The sequence below is a fragment of the Pavona decussata genome, unplaced genomic scaffold (assembly GCF_977016875.1).
Source record: "Pavona decussata unplaced genomic scaffold, jaPavDecu1.1 SCAFFOLD_81, whole genome shotgun sequence".
NCBI classification, from domain to species: Eukaryota; Metazoa; Cnidaria; class Anthozoa; order Scleractinia; family Agariciidae; genus Pavona; species Pavona decussata.
Window position 1 is genome coordinate 83157 of NW_028145499.1, and position 15648 is coordinate 98804.

General features: G+C 38.4%; 1 protein-coding gene, 1 long non-coding RNA gene and 1 pseudogene across 3 annotated transcripts in view; all 3 read left to right on the forward strand.

Annotated features, from left to right (window-relative positions):
* Positions 1 to 6198, forward strand: LOC146476056 (visual pigment-like receptor peropsin; annotated as a pseudogene). Its single transcript, XR_014865728.1, has 5 exons — positions 1 to 946; positions 1247 to 1312; positions 3423 to 3538; positions 4415 to 4789; positions 5816 to 6198. The product of XR_014865728.1 is annotated as a visual pigment-like receptor peropsin (transcript).
* A 3784-nt stretch (positions 6199 to 9982) lies between these two features.
* On the forward strand, positions 9983 to 11154 carry LOC146476057 (uncharacterized). The gene is made up of 3 exons (XR_014865713.1): positions 9983 to 10142; positions 10264 to 10384; positions 10482 to 11154. It is a non-coding gene; the product is annotated as an uncharacterized LOC146476057 (long non-coding RNA).
* A 1139-nt stretch (positions 11155 to 12293) lies between these two features.
* Positions 12294 to 15648, forward strand: part of LOC146476058 (microfibril-associated glycoprotein 4-like) — a 207812-nt gene continuing 204457 nt past the window's right edge. Inside the window, exon 1 of the mRNA XM_085115025.1 lies at positions 12294 to 12615. The gene's annotated coding sequence lies outside the window, so the exon portion shown is untranslated. The remainder of the gene's footprint in view (positions 12616 to 15648) is intronic.

Here is a 15648-nt window from a genome sequence, read left to right on the forward strand (position 1 = left end):
ATGGATCAAGATATTTATAACACCATCGCAGTTTTGTACGGTTTGTTAGCAGCAGGAACAGTCCTTCTAAATACAGCAGTGATATTAACCTTTTACAAAGTGCGCGCACTTCTCATACCAGCTAGTCTACCGATACTTAGCTTGGCTATTGCTGATGTCCTGTTGGCTTTAGCCACGATGCCTTTGGGAATTGCAGCCAATGTGTCTCGTCGATGGATATTCGGTACCGCAGGATGTAATTGGTACGCTTTCAGCCACACTGTCGTCGGCTTGTCGTCCATTTTACATCATGCTCTTATCGCACTGGAACGTTGTATGACGATTTATCAACCAATGGAGAGACATTTTAGCACGCGCAGGATGTTGAAAATAATTGTGTTTGTCTGGAGCTTTGTAGCTGTGTGGTGTTTTTCTCCAATCCTTGGTTGGTCATCGTACGTCACTGAGGGCAGTGGGGCAGTTTGTTCCATCCAATGGCAATCCTCGGATACTTTTGATGCAATCTTTGTCATGTTGACTTTTGTTTTTTCTGTTTCGCTCCATTTTGTTTTATTTTTGCATGCTATACAGCAATCGCCCTCAATCTTCGGAAAATGAGCAAAATGGCCAAAATTACCTGGGGCAAAGATTCGCGGATTACAATTGACAAGGTAACGGTGAAGAAAAAAGCAATTACTCACGGTGCGATTATGGTGACCGCAGTTCTTATCACGTGGTTACCGTACGCTTTTGTTGCGTTCCGTACAACGCTTAGCCACCAAGAAAACATGTCCGCCTGGTATATTCTATAACGGCAATGTTTGCTAAAACATCTACCTTTATTAATCCAATTATCTGCTTTTTCTGGTACAAAAGATTTAGAGAGGGAACTAAAAAACTATGGATTCGAACAATGAGAAGTCAACAACACGGTCGTCGGCGTGGATGCGGCTCTCAAACCCCGATTGTCCGTTCTAGTGGTCTATCGGTTTTATTTAACAAAACTGGTAGTGGTAGATCCGATACTACTTTGCATGCTTAAAATGTCATGAATAACAGTTTTAGTAGTAGTGACATTAATACAAGTAACAATAACTACCGAACTCCAGCTAGTGGCCAGAGCAGGACTTAAACCCGAGATTGCTGATTCCAAGTCCAGCGTCTTGATCAGTCGGCCACGACATTTCCGATCATTGATTATCCCGAGTTATTATCGAACTTCTTCAGAATCTTGTTATTAATATAATTATTATTGTTATTTTATTAGCTCAAGTTTTCGAGTAAGAAAAAGTTCCATGATTATGGCAAGAAAAATAAAACCGTTCAGGCTGTGGTGAGTATCAACATAGAGCGGCTTCTTTCCTGAAGTGTATTTAATTTTACTTTTTGGGAATGGTAATGAGTTGTAAAAACGCTTGTGGCATTTTGTAATAACCAATAACATACATATCACAAATTGTAATAACACATCGAAATTTGTTACTCGCACTGTCATATATAAAATTGGTAATAACACATTGTCGTGTTTTGTAATAATTAGTGTTAAAATAAAGAACTATATCCGGTGTCTTAACCTCTGGTTACTTATTGTTAGATTTTAGTATTATTGTTTAGGATTAGCATTTTTTTTTATTTATACATTTAGATGTGAACAGTTTTTTTCTTCAGTGTAGTTTTATATTGTACCGACCTGACGAATTTTTTTAACCGTGTGCAAATAACAAATAGTAATAAAAGATAACCATCTCGTGATATAAATTTGTTTCAGGGCTTGCCAACATCAATAATAGACTATTCCAATGACCATTTTCACCCACTGGCTTCAAAAAAACATATAAACTTCAAACAAAAGCAATCACCCACCGTATAACACAACAATACGATGGGGTATTTAGGAAAACAGGGACTCCTGCTACTTCCTTTGTTAGTCAATAGTTATATAGTAACTCATATTAAATCAAGTAAAAATCAATGTTAAAATTGAACGACATTTCGGAGTCGTCATTGCACCATTTTCGAGTTCAAAATGAAACTGTCAGAAATAGTTCATTGAAGATTAACATAATAAATAATTATGCGCTGTCACGCAAATACGGTTTGGCTAGAATTGAGTCTGATTGGACATGGTGTCAATTCATGCACTAAACGGTCGAACTTTTTATTACTCTTCACAAGGACGAAAAACTGTTTTTCAAGCTCTCTCGGGACAATACAGCGTTTGAAGACGACTGGCGTTTGTCTTCTAAAATCTGTTTGACTCTACCCTACCTGACAGACCCTCAACTAATGTTCGCCAGCTAGCCCACTTGTCCAAGCTCTCTGATATATATAAAGTTAGACTAGTCACCCTTATATTGAAGATAAATTCTCAGTTCGCACCACCATGTATGGAATTCATAACAAAGAGTCGCTCAACCACACATAATCTAAGAAATGCGAATAATTTAACCATTCCTTTTTCTAATAGCTACTATATGAAAAACTCTATCGCGTACCGAAGTGCTGTCATCTGGAATCTCCTCTCAGCGCTTGCAGATGGCACAGGAATCAAGGCCTTCACGAAGAAAGCTTGGTAATCATCAGATCTTAGAGAATTAAACCTTTCAGCCGAGTCACCTTCCATCACACGACATATGGACACAGATTTTGTATACTTGTGATTAGATTTTGTATTTATTTGAGATATAGATCAAGTTTTAGAGCGAGGGTAGGGAAATTTTGAAATTTTTTTAGTTTTGTATTTTTATCTTTAACTTTTTAGCACGGCCCCATAAGTTTTTTAGCTGTAATTACCACCGTGGATAAATAAAGTTTTTATTTTATGTTATGCTATGTTATAAGCAATTCGCGTTTTCGGTCCTTTTTGTCACTTATCGTTTTTCCCTATTCTTTCACTCTGGGGATCAGTCATTTGCGATAACTTGAGGGATCATTGCAGTGCGAGTAGAAGTGTAAGAGTGCGATTTTTTTTTTTCAAAGGTGGACGAACATAGCCGAACATAGCCACATTACTTAAACAGGGAATACAATACCCCCCGGGGGTGGAAGGCTGACTTCATATGCCTTATGGATACTGTGAGAGATCTAGTATCCATATCGCGTCTTTAGGTCTGGAGAAGAATGAGACAGTTCCGATCCCAGTACTTCCCACTCCTCGCACGCCATCATCGACGGAAAAGGAACAGGCTGTAGAGATTTTACGGCCGCAATTCAGGTACGTAGACAAAAATAGCGCTCAATTAACCCTTACAAACTGTTAGTTGCCCCCCAAACCTCAAGGACCCGCATGTTTCGCTCCAGCGTTCCATGAGTTCGAAAACAGTAAATTGCAAAATCCTTTTACTCCTCAAATGAAAGAGTGGAAAGATCCCATAGCATAGCCTGGGTACCACTGAGGTCGTATACAAAATTAGTGAATTGAATTTTGTAATCTTCTTTAACAGTTTACATGGGATTTTAAGACTGATAAGAGCTTTAAAGGCAAGCTAGCGTCTGTTTCTTCAACTAACTGTAATCAGAACAGGACAAAATGTGCGTTAAACGAGGCAAAGAGAAAAAGGTAAGTATAAATCGTTTCTATATATACATCATTCAAAAACCATAAAAATTACAATGTATTTTCATCGCTTCTCCTCAAAACCAGTCGAAAGGATTGAGATGTTCGTGGGTTTTCACCCAGGGCCACATTCTTGAAGCCTTCTCTGGATAATTTAATATGTCTTAATTTTGAGAAACAAAAGGTTTTGTTAAGAAAAATTACGTAATTATTTAGCACTGATTCATTAATTCTTAACTTAAGGTCTTGGGAAATTTATGATCATTAGTTTATTGTTAAATATACACCTCTTTCTAATTATAACCGAGTTCGAGGTCCGTAATGTAAGTTACGGATCGAGTTTATTTATGGCCCAAACGCGAAGAGCGCGGACCGGAAAAACGAGGTTAGTAAAATGTTTATATGAGAATATGAGAATAATCGGACGCGCGGGAAAGGAAAACGTTTAAATTTAGCAGGCCGTAGGGTGAAATTGGTCCCGAAAAAATTGACCAATCACAACGCGTGTACTAACTGAAACTGATATAATAACATGTGGTAATGCTATGTCGTCTTGATTGAGCATGGGAAAGTCGATATTTGATATCACGAACATACAGCGGTTTATAAAGGAATTAGGCAATTAATTAATTTTGATTTGAACAAGAAAGTTGGTAGTGGGGCACCCGAAATAACTATGACGAGCTAAATTAAAGGGGTACCCCTTAAAGGTTACATTTAATTTGTTTGGTAGGGTAAAGATAATAATTAATTGAATGAAAAAGTGCGACAAGTACATACAAGTGTCTATGAATGTTAAGTAATATATTATTGGTAAAGCCGAATACCGTGTACAGAAACGTTGTTTTGAACGAGTTCTATTTATTTGCTTATGACTAGACGTGCCGTTCTATTCGACCTCTACACCGCTGACCAAGTTCACCTTTTGTCTGGTTACCCTACCAATTCCTCAGGGGCTTTTAAGACTGCGTTTTACGTGCAGCAGCCTCTAGGACTTTTCATCGGCAATATCTCGGTACTGCCTCGTAGCACGCTGGTTGACATAATTGTAACGCACAAGTCAGAGCTTGAAACCGCCATTGGTGCCACCATATCACGCGTGGAAGCTCTGTTCAAACCTTTCTCTCCAACACTAACAACAAGCATGGCGTCTACCCCAAGCGAAAAAGTCAGCGACGACAACTGGAAATGGATTGTGGTTGGTGTTGGTGCTGGAGTGGCCACGGTCATACTAGCCTTGCTCCTAATTTGGTGGTAAGATACCTGCCTTTTCGATGCACTTCAAACCTTGACCGACATGATGCTGTTTTAAATATTAAATCTTTAGGTGTGACCATTCTATTGCAAATAAAGCTCCGCTCTGAGAAGAACCTCCAGCATATGTAACTGTAAATAATTCTTTACCAGGTTATTCTAACGTTTGGGTTTTTAATAATATAACCATCTAGAAGTAAGCTAATTGAGAAGCTCCTTGACTTGATACTGCTTCTGGGTAGTTTTATTTTGTCTTAGTTTTTGTGAGTTTTGTTCTTAAACGATTAAATTGTTGGTAAATGATTTATAATTCAGGCAGTGGTGACACCAACAGGAGGCGAACCTAAGATCTTCCGATTACTAGTTTGGATGTTATACCACTGCGCTACAGAAAACTCTTAGAATTCGATAGTTGATATGTTGCATACGCGCAATGGAACGGAAATGATGGTATACACTCGATTGCAAAAACGTTGACACCTAAAAAGCATAAGCCATGAACGATGATACGCAAAGGATTTGTGGGTAGTGATTAAAAATTGGCTCTTGTTGGCCAACTTGACACTTTAAAGAAAGCTTGGACAGTTTCCATCATTCACCACGTGCAACTAATTTTGGTTTTTGGTTAACTGTCACTAAGCGAACGGTATTGGCTGTACTCAGTGAAGTTGCTCAGAAATAAGTAACAAATATATTATCAAACTAGTTGTCAAATAAGAAAAGTACGCGTACGGCTCCCAAAAATGTAACTGTCTGTATTTTTGAGGAATTTAAAAATTTCAAGTAAGGTTTTTCTAAGACAACGCTGAATTTGATGGCCTTGGATGTTCTTCAAGCTGTAAGCCACAAATTCCCTGACAAGGCCATCAAGTGGCGATCAGTTCCCCAATATATCATCGTGCGTGCTTTCTACGCGCATCCTTTTTCTGTTTTAAAGTGACTGTTCTGTTCCATATTTTTTTGGGAGACAAATTTTATGGATCATCTTTCATGCCACCTCCCTCTCTCTCTTTTATTTATTTTCAGCGTGAGAAGGAAAACTAAAACCGCAGAGAAATCACTTACTTCCCCAGAGGCCATGAAATTGGAAAGTTTCAAGAGACCAAGCAATGGATTTGACAACGCCACTTATGGTTCAGCTCCTTCAATATAGCTTGCCACATTCTAAACTTTAATCTAATTCACCTATTTCAGTAACATGTGTAACATGTATACAGTCATTTCAACTAACGTTGTCGGTTCAAAGCATGAAGCTAAAAGACAAGACCGAAAGTTTACGTGGGATTTTTATGAATAAATTCATCAAAATCAGTCATGCTTGGAGAAAACAATAGGTTGTAATTAGCAGTACAATGACCTGCACGTGCAGGGATGATTTTGATCAAATTATTCATAAAAGATAATCCCACAAAACATTGCGAAGAAGTTCCTTCATGTTTTAATACCCGTGGCTGTCTTGCTACAGAGAGAGAACATTGCGAAGAAGTTCCTTCATGTTTTAATACCCGTGGCTGTCTTGCTACAGAGAGAGACTTCTTCTTTCTCCGATCTGACACAAACATGTTATGCATACCATATGACCGGACCAATGTCCTAGCATATGGCGGACCATGTCTGACCTAAGATACTACCCTTTCTCTTGGGTCTGCTCTGTCAGCCCCCTGTCCATATAGATATTGGATATGACTGTAGAAGAACATTGCCCGAGTTACCCCTTGTAGCCTTTCACTTTCTCAATGAATGTGTTACTACATGATAGAGCTAGAGATGGATCTAGGAAACGCATCATGGCCCGAAAGCCTTTCGTAGTTATGTCAGCCTTTGCTCAGTTTCTAGTTGTTAAATATCCGAGAATTATTACCATTATATTAAGGCTTTCAGTGTCATTAACTTCTTTGCATTTTTTTTTTTTGCCTAACATTAAATTTATTTTTACATTGAATTTAACTTTTGTAATAATACTAGGTTTCAGCATAATTCTTTGCAAGGAGAACCAAACTACTTCGCTAGCTATGATCCTCTTTTGCTCTCTCACTAAATGAAAAGTGCGCGTGCTAACAATCAATCTTAGTTTTGAGATAGTCTGGGTACTAGAGTGTGACGTTTCTGTTTGAATAAAACGTCGTGTTCAAGTAATGTCGCGAGCTCGATTAGATCAACAAACTTAACTGTTTAAATCAAGGAGCCAGGATAAACGCTCAGTTATAGCTGTAAAAGTTTCGAAGGTTAGCTGTAAATTTGCCGTTCTGCAGTTCCATGTTTCAACAATTTGCATCTCCAAGTCGTTTTACCTACTATGTGCGACGAGGAGACTTACTCAAACCGGCTGCATGTCATGAAAAATAAGAACTCTTCTTCTGTAGACGACGGACGTTCAGGTACAAGGTGGAATAATTTTTTTTTTATTTTTTTTTATTTTGCTAAAACTGCATAGAATGATACATGTCAGCTCAGGCACGTAGGGCCAGCTGTGGTGCCGCAGTTTGAAACGTGTGGTAGAGAGATTCACCCTGAATTTATTCATAATTTTCTCCCTCGCTAAGACGTTTACATATTCCTTCGTGGTTTTCGTTGTTGGTGAGCTCACTAAAATACGTACGTAAGAATTTTAATCATTATTTAACGTTAAGTATTAAATAAGAACGAAAGCTCGTCGCTTCTCACTCGTTCCGAAAAGATAAGCGTTTTAAGTTAGCACTAGAATATCAGAAAATCGATTCCTATAAACGCACAGAACTGCAAACGAGAGCTGTCCACTCGGTCGTTCAGCTGTTCATCTAGATGCTCGGGTTCGTTCACTCGGTTTCTCGTTCGTTCATTTTTTACGTGCGAGCGCTAGGTGGACGGTTAGATCGTTAACTCGGTCATTTGGCTATTCGCTCGCTCGCTCGGATGTTAGTTCCCTCGTGATTCCGTTTGTTCGTTCCCTTCCGTTTCTGGTTTGTTCGGTTGTTCCTCCGTATGCCCAGTTCTTCTTGCTATTCATGGGCATAAACTTGTTATAAACAATAAAATTTAACCAAAAAAAAAGCTCTATTAAAGCATTGCAAAGAAGTTCCTTCATGTCTTAATACCCATGGATGTCATGCTACTGAGAAAAACTTCTTTTTTTTTTAATGTGACACAAAAATCTGACAAAAAAGTTAACTAAGCTAAGCGCACTTAAGTCTGTCAAAAGTAAGTTTCTTCTTTCTGCAATTTTTCATTTATTTAATTTACAGCCTTTAATGATTAATAAGTATTTCAAGAACAAACAGAGGCCCCCAATTCGGCAAACAACCGTGAAATTGGCAATTGGCGATGTTCATTCGGTCGTGCGCTCGTGCGGATATTCGGTTGTGTCTGATCACCTTGCCTTGTGCCAGTCTGGTTATTAAGTTAGTCATTCAGTGTTCTATGTGGTTCCGGCATTGTGTTCATTCTTGCTTCCGTTTGTCTGTCTCTTCCGCACTTTCGTACGGGTTCTGCCTCCTCCCCCAGTTCTACTGGTGGCACGGCTCCGGCTTACTCAAAATCCTATCATGGGCTCATACATAAAATTTAACCAATAACATTTACCAATTAAAAGCTGTATTAAAACATTGCGAAGAAGTTCCTTCATGTTTTAATACCCGTGGCTGTCTTGCTACAGAGAGAGACTTCTTCTTTCTCCGATCTGACACAAACACGTTCTTCAGTTCCATGTTTCAACAATTTGCATCTCCAAGTCGTTTTACCTACTATGTGCGACGAGGAGACTTACTCAAACCGGCTGCATGTCATGAAAAATAAGAACTCTTCTTCTGTAGACGACGGACGCTCAGGTACAAGGTGGAATAATTTATTTATTTTTTTATTTTGCAAAAACTGCATAGAATGATACATGTCAGCTCTGGCACGTAGGGCCAGCTGTGGTGCCGCAGTTTGAAGCGTGTGGTAGAGAGATTCACCCTGAATTTATTCATAATTTTCTCCCTCGCTAAGACGTTTACATATTCCTTCGTGGTTTTCGTTGTTTGGCGTTTTTAGAACTCTCTACCGGGTCTGTTCACTGTGCCCCTGACGAGATTGACAGACCTTCTGAGCAGACGGAGCTTTATTTTGCTTCTGTCACTCTATGCTGTTTCTTAATTATTTTTTTGGTGAGCTCACTAAAATACGTACGTAAGAATTTTAATCATTATTTAACGTTAAGTATTAAATAAGAACGAAAGCTCGTCGCTTCTCACTCGTTCCGAAAAGATAAGCGTTTTAAGTTAGCACTAGAATATCAGAAAATCGACTCCTATAAACGCACAGAACTGCAAACGAGAGCTGTCCACTCGGTCGTTCAGCTGTTCATCTAGATGCGCTGGTTCGTTCACTCGGTTTCTCGTTCGTTCGTTTTCACCCGCGAGCGCTAGGTGGACGGTTAGATTGTTAACTCGGTCATTTGGCTATTCGCTCGCTCGCTCGGATGTTAGTTCGCTCGTGATTCCGTTTGTTCGTTCGTTTGCGTTTCTGGTTTGTTCGGTTGTTCCTCCGTATGCCCAGTTCTTCTTCAGTTCGCGGGTGTCCTTTGGAAAAAAATTCGTACGCGCGCAATTCTTAATAAACCTCTAACAAACTATATATCATTATAAAGCTTAATAAATGTAGTTTCCTATGAAAAATATAATTTAGCGATCTTTTCCTTTTTTAAGTGCCAGGAGCCAGTAGAACCTCGAATCGACCGATGGTCGTTCCATTGAATTAATCGGTTATCGAACGCCGCGCGAAGAACGAAATCGCTGCACAGTATTATTCACAAGGCATCAATCAACAAAAAGGTGTCAGGCTTTTTCGAAATTCTGATTGGTTATTTAGATATCCATGTCTAAAGTTTGAGTAGCAAAAAATATTTGAGGCGTGTTGCGTAAACAGTCGCCACGGGAAAAATGTTTTGAAAATCAAAATTCCCTGACACCTGTTTGTTTGTCATTATTCCTCGAATCTTCTGGCCAAATTTCACGACAATCCGTCAAAACTACATACCCTATTAATTCGTTCAAAGTCGACATACTCTGCCAAAATTCAAGTGCGAGTTTTCGCTCGATAAAGGTTTGCAAGAAAAACAAGCCTCCACAGGAGATTATGACACCTCATTACGTGGCGAGCCAATCGAGCAACAGGACCCCATGGCGTCAACAACAATAGCACAGAATTTCGCGGAAAAGTATCGCGTTGCAGACACGTTTTAGACTCCGCTGTAGTGATCGAGCGAGATGGGGAAAGTGGCGAAAGCAAAACGTAAAAATCAACCAGGAAAACGGGGAAAAACCAAGGCTAACGAAACCGAAAGCGCGTCTGCGGAGAGTTTGAGGAGTGCACTGATATCAGAGATGAAATCTATTGGGTAGGTTGTTCGTTTTGATTGCGTGTATAAATGTAATTTACGCTTCAAGCAAAATCGATTATTCATTTCGTATCAAAAGAAATGTATAATGAAAGAAAATCACATTTTTACTGTTATTTAGGTACGATGGTGATTTCTTCGCAAGAAATCTTCAAGATAGCGTGAAGCGGAGCAAAAAGCGAGAGAAAGGGCCACGCAGACCGCGCTATCTCCAGTATTACACGTGGGCTCATGCGCTTCTGGTGAGTTCTATTTCATCGGTCTAATTCTTGCTGATTTTATGCCAATGTTTCATTACAAACGCGCAGTAAAACGTTATTTGGTTTTATCTCGCTGCAGAAGAAAGAAATCGGCCCAGAGGATGCACAATATGATATTTGATATTTTCACAGGACGCTTGCAAAGTTACCCTGCAGGACTTTTGCACGGCAATCGACCTCTGTGTACTTGATCCAATAACAGTGGATATATTTGAAGGCCGCTGCTCCAGTTCTTCGTGATCACCTTCGACAGAACCTTCAACGTCGACTAGAGTTTCTTGGTCGAACCAAGAGCCTTTGTTGATCTCTGCAAGATTACGTTTTCGATCTTCGCTGAAACCTATCTTTCCCTTTTTCTTAGGCCCTGGCTTCTTCCGGGATTTTATCCACAGGCCCTTTTCGTTTTTTAATGACTTTTCCATGTGGGAAGCGCGAAGAATATAAAATTCGAAGTGCTGGCGAGAAATTTTCTGCAGGCGAGATGTAAACAAAATATGCTTATTTCTGAAATAAGAGCTCCCGGATGAAGCGTTTTGCCGCGAAAATTCCTCTGGGGCGTCTCGCACTAAGAAGATTATGACACCTTTTTTATTTATTTACTTTTATATGGAAATACGTTTTCCTAAATATCTCGCGCTTTATTTAATATATTTCAAATTTTTTTTCAGTTAATGTTAGATAAAATCCCCAAATTCTATTTGGTCGAAAAAAATGTTTTTTCACTTTTTCACCCTATCGAACCCAGGAAGTACCCTTAAAGCATTGCAAAGAAGTTCCTTCATGTCTTAATACCTATGGATGTCATGCTACTGAAAAAACTTCTTTTTTTTTTAATGTGACACAAAAATCTGACAAAAAAGTTAACTAAGCTAAGCGCACTTAAGTCTGTCAAAAGTAAGTTTCTTCTTTCTGCAATTTTTCATTTATTTAATTTACAGCCTTTAATGATTAATAAGTATTTCAAGAACAAACAGAGGCCCCCAATTCGGCAAACAACCGTGAAATTGGCAATTGGCGATGTTCCTTCGGTCGTGCGCTCGTGCGGATATTCGGTTGTGTCTGTTCACCTTGCCTTGTGCCATCGGGGCATCTCGTCTGGTTATTAAGTTAGTCATTCAGTGTTCTATGTGGTTCCGGCATTGTGTTCATTCTTGCTTCCGTTTGTCTGTCTCTTCCGCACTTTCGTACGGGTTCTGCCTCCTCCGCCAGTTCTACTGGTGGCACGGCTCCGGCTCACTCAAAATCCTATCATGGGCTCATACATAAAATTTAACCAATAACATTTACCAATTAAAAGCTGTATTAAAACATTGCGAAGAAGTTCCTTTATGTTTTAATACCCGTGGCTGTCTTGCTACAGAGAGAGACTTCTTCTTTCTCCGATCTGACACAAACATGTTATGCATACCATATGACCGGACCAATGTCCTAGCATATGGCGGACCATGTCTGACCTAAGATACTACTCTTTCTCTTGGGTCTGTTCTGTCAGCCCCCTGTCCATATAGATATTGGATATGACTGCAGAAGAACATTGCACGAGTTACCCTTTGTAGCCTTTCACTTTCTCAATGAATGTGTTACTACATGATAGAGCTAGAGATGGATCTAGGAAACGCATCATAGCCCGAAAGCCTTTCGTAGTTATGTCAGCCTTTGCTCAGTTTCTAGTTGTTAAATATCCGAGAATTATTACCATTATATTAAGGCTTTCAGTGTCATTAACTTCTTTGCATTTTTTTTTTTTGCCTAACATTAAATTTATTTTCACATTGAATTTAACTTTTGTAATAATACTAGGTTTCAGCATAATTCTTTGCAAGGAGAACCAAACTACTTCGCTAGCTATGATCCTCTTTTGCTCTCTCACTAAATGAAAAGTGCGCGTGCTAACAATCAATCTTAGTTTTGAGATAGTCTGGGTACTAGAGTGTGACGTTTCTGTTTGAATAAAACGTCGTGTTCAAGTAATGTCGCGAGCTCGATTAGATCAACAAACTTAACTGTTTAAATCAAGGAGCCAGGTTAAACGCTTAGTTATAGCTGTAAAAGTTTCGAAGGTTAGCTGTAAATTTGCCGTTCTGCAGTTCCATGTTTCAACATTTTGCATCTCCAAGTCGTTTTACCTACTATGTGCGACGAGGAGACTTACTCAAACCGGCTGCATGTCATGAAAAATAAGAACTCTTCTTCTGTAGACGACGGACGCTCAGGTACAAGGTGGAATAATTTTTTTTTATTTTTTTTTATTTTGCTAAAACTGCATAGAATGATACATGTCAGCTCAGGCACGTAGGGCCAGCTGTGGTGCCGCAGTTTGAAACGTGTGGTAGAGAGATTCACCCTGAATTTATTCATAATTTTCTCCCTCGCTAAGACGTTTACATATTCCTTCGTGGTTTTCGTTGTTGGTGAGCTCACTAAAATACGTACGTAAGAATTTTAATCATTATTTAACGTTAAGTATTAGAAAAGAACGAAAGCTCGTCGCTTCTCACTCGTTCCGAAAAGATAAGCGTTTTAAGTTAGCACTAGAATATCAGAAAATCGATTCCTATAAACGCACAGAACTGCAAACGAGAGCTGTCCACTCGGTCGTTCAGCTGTTCATCTAGATGCGCGGGTTCGTTCACTCGGTTTCTCGTTCGTTCATTTTTTACCGGCGAGCGCCAGGTGGACGGTTAGACGTTAACTCGGTCATTTGGCTATTCGCTCGCTCGCTCGGATGTTAGTTCGCTCGTGATTCCGTTTGTTCGTTCGTTTGCGTTTCTGGTTTGTTCGGTTGTTCCTCCGTATCCCCAGTTCTTCTTGCTATTCATGGGCATAAACTTGTTATAAACAATAAAATTTAACCAAAAAAAAGCTCTATTAAAGCATTGCTAAGAAGTTCCTTCATGTCTTAATACCTGTATGGATGTCATACTACTGAGAAAAACTTCTTTTTTTTTAATGTGACACAAAAATCTGACAAAAAACTGACAAAAAAGTTAACTAAGCTAAACCCACTTAAGTCTGTCAAAAGTAAGTTTCTTCTTTCTGCAATTTTTCATTTATTTAATTTACAGCCTTTAATGATTAATAAGTATTTCAAGAACAAACAGAGGCCCCCAATTCGGCAAACAACCGTGAAATTGGCAATTGGCGATGTTCCTTCGGTCGTGCGCTCGTGCGGATATTCGGTTGTGTCTGTTCACCTTGCCTTGTGCCATCGGGGCATCTCGTCTGGTTATTAAGTTAGTCATTCAGTGTTCTATGTGGTTCCGGCATTGTGTTCATTCTTCCTTCCGTTTATCTGTCTCTTCCGTACTTTCGTACGGGTTCTGCCTCCTCCGCCAGTTCTACTGGTGGCACGGCTCCGGCTTACTCAAAATCCTATTATGGGCTCATACATAAAATTTAACCAATAACATTTACCAATTAAAAGCTGTATTAAAACATTGCGAAGAAGTTCCTTCATGTTTTAATACCCGTGGCTGTCTTGCTACAGAGAGAGACTTCTTCTTTCTCCGATCTGACACAAACACAAAAACCATATCTCGAGCTAGGATTTTGAAAAATCATGATTCTTGCACGAAAATAAAGGTAAGGAAGTGTACGTGTACTATTCAGAGAAATCTAGAATGTCGATTCGCAAGAAAAATTTCTATTCACTAAATTGTTTCCAAGTTAAAGTTAGCAAATCCGGTCGTGTTTTTACATTTCGCTGTCACGCGCATAATTTGATTGCATACATCTTAAACTTTGAAAATTCATATTTCGATTTCCATTAATCTTAAAACGGTAGTTTTATACTTTTAAAAACTTTATTTATTGGAATTTTCGATAATTTCTAAGCAATGTAAATTGAAACGTTTTTTTTTTTCTCGAAAAATGCAGGCGAGTGAGAGTCTGCGAGTTGTTGGAAACTAGAGACAACAAAGTTTGCGTTTGGAAAGATGGTGTCGCTACCGTCACAAATATATAATGCACACCCTCTTTTTGTTTTCCTAGGCTACAAAAAAAGGCTCCTCATTGAAGAATATGAAAGGGCTGCGAGTGTTAATATTTAATTAACATGAGGAGAAAAAGCAATTTGAGTATTTTCGTTTAGTTTTTGAGGTTTTTCAGACTTTGAATTCGGTTTCTTCTTTACATAATCAAACTGATTTAGCACCTCTGAGAGGAATTCGAGGAAAAATCCAAGCAGTTGCTATGAAAAGTGTATTCAGCGATAACTATCAAGAATTGAAAATTGTTGCGCAAATTTAGATTTACGAAATTATATATTTTTTTTGGCAAAGTTTAATATGGTGTAACGTTGTTTAGAAGGTGTTCATCATTTGACAGTCCTTCCACAAGGTGGTGTTATTTGCCGTATCCTCTCATTTTTAAGCAAACGATTCTATTTCATTATTTTTATTCAGTTTAAGTCGTCAAAAAAAATAGATAAGATATTCCTTTAAAAACATTATTGAAGAACCTCTCAGTCTCCTAGAAAGCAAAATTGCTAATTGTATGACATTGTTCACCAATAAACCAAATCAATAAAGCCATCATTTCGGACTAGAAGAGAGTTAGATGAACAGCAAGGTAAGTTCAGATATTTCTTTCCGAAAAAGGAGTATTACAATCGATAGTCGGTAGAGAAACTTCTTGTAATTTGATGCCGGATAATTTGTCGGACACGAGTTTAAAATTACTGAAGAGGCAGTCTTTCTATCATTTCAACATAAAGCAAATTTACAAACAAACTCCTTAGCCCCAAAGATTTATGCCTATCTTCGGCAATTAAAGCGCCGGTTAGATTTTACCGAAGAAAAGGTGATCATCCTGAAAATAATAATAATAATTCTTACCCAAATACAAAGCACAAATTTGCAGAATGACGAGTTCAGGAGCAACATCAAAGGTTCATTTCGATTTACATCTGTTTTTAATTATTATCATGTTTATTTATTTTAATACAAAATAAAGTAAAGAACAAAAAAATACATATTTCAATAACAGAAAAAAAGTGTTAAGGAAGTTTAAAAGGAAATCATAAGGCTTCTAATATTACGTTCCCTCGAAATAAAACAAAACGAATTTACTTAAAAATAAATAGAATAAATATATAAAATAAAACAAAAATCAATTTTCCTCGACACAAAATAAAATAGATATTTTTTAAAGGCATTAATCACCTAGGAAAATTTGGATAATGTATTACACCATCGGCTCAACTGAAATTCCACCCTCTCAAATTCAATTAGCACTCAGATATTTCA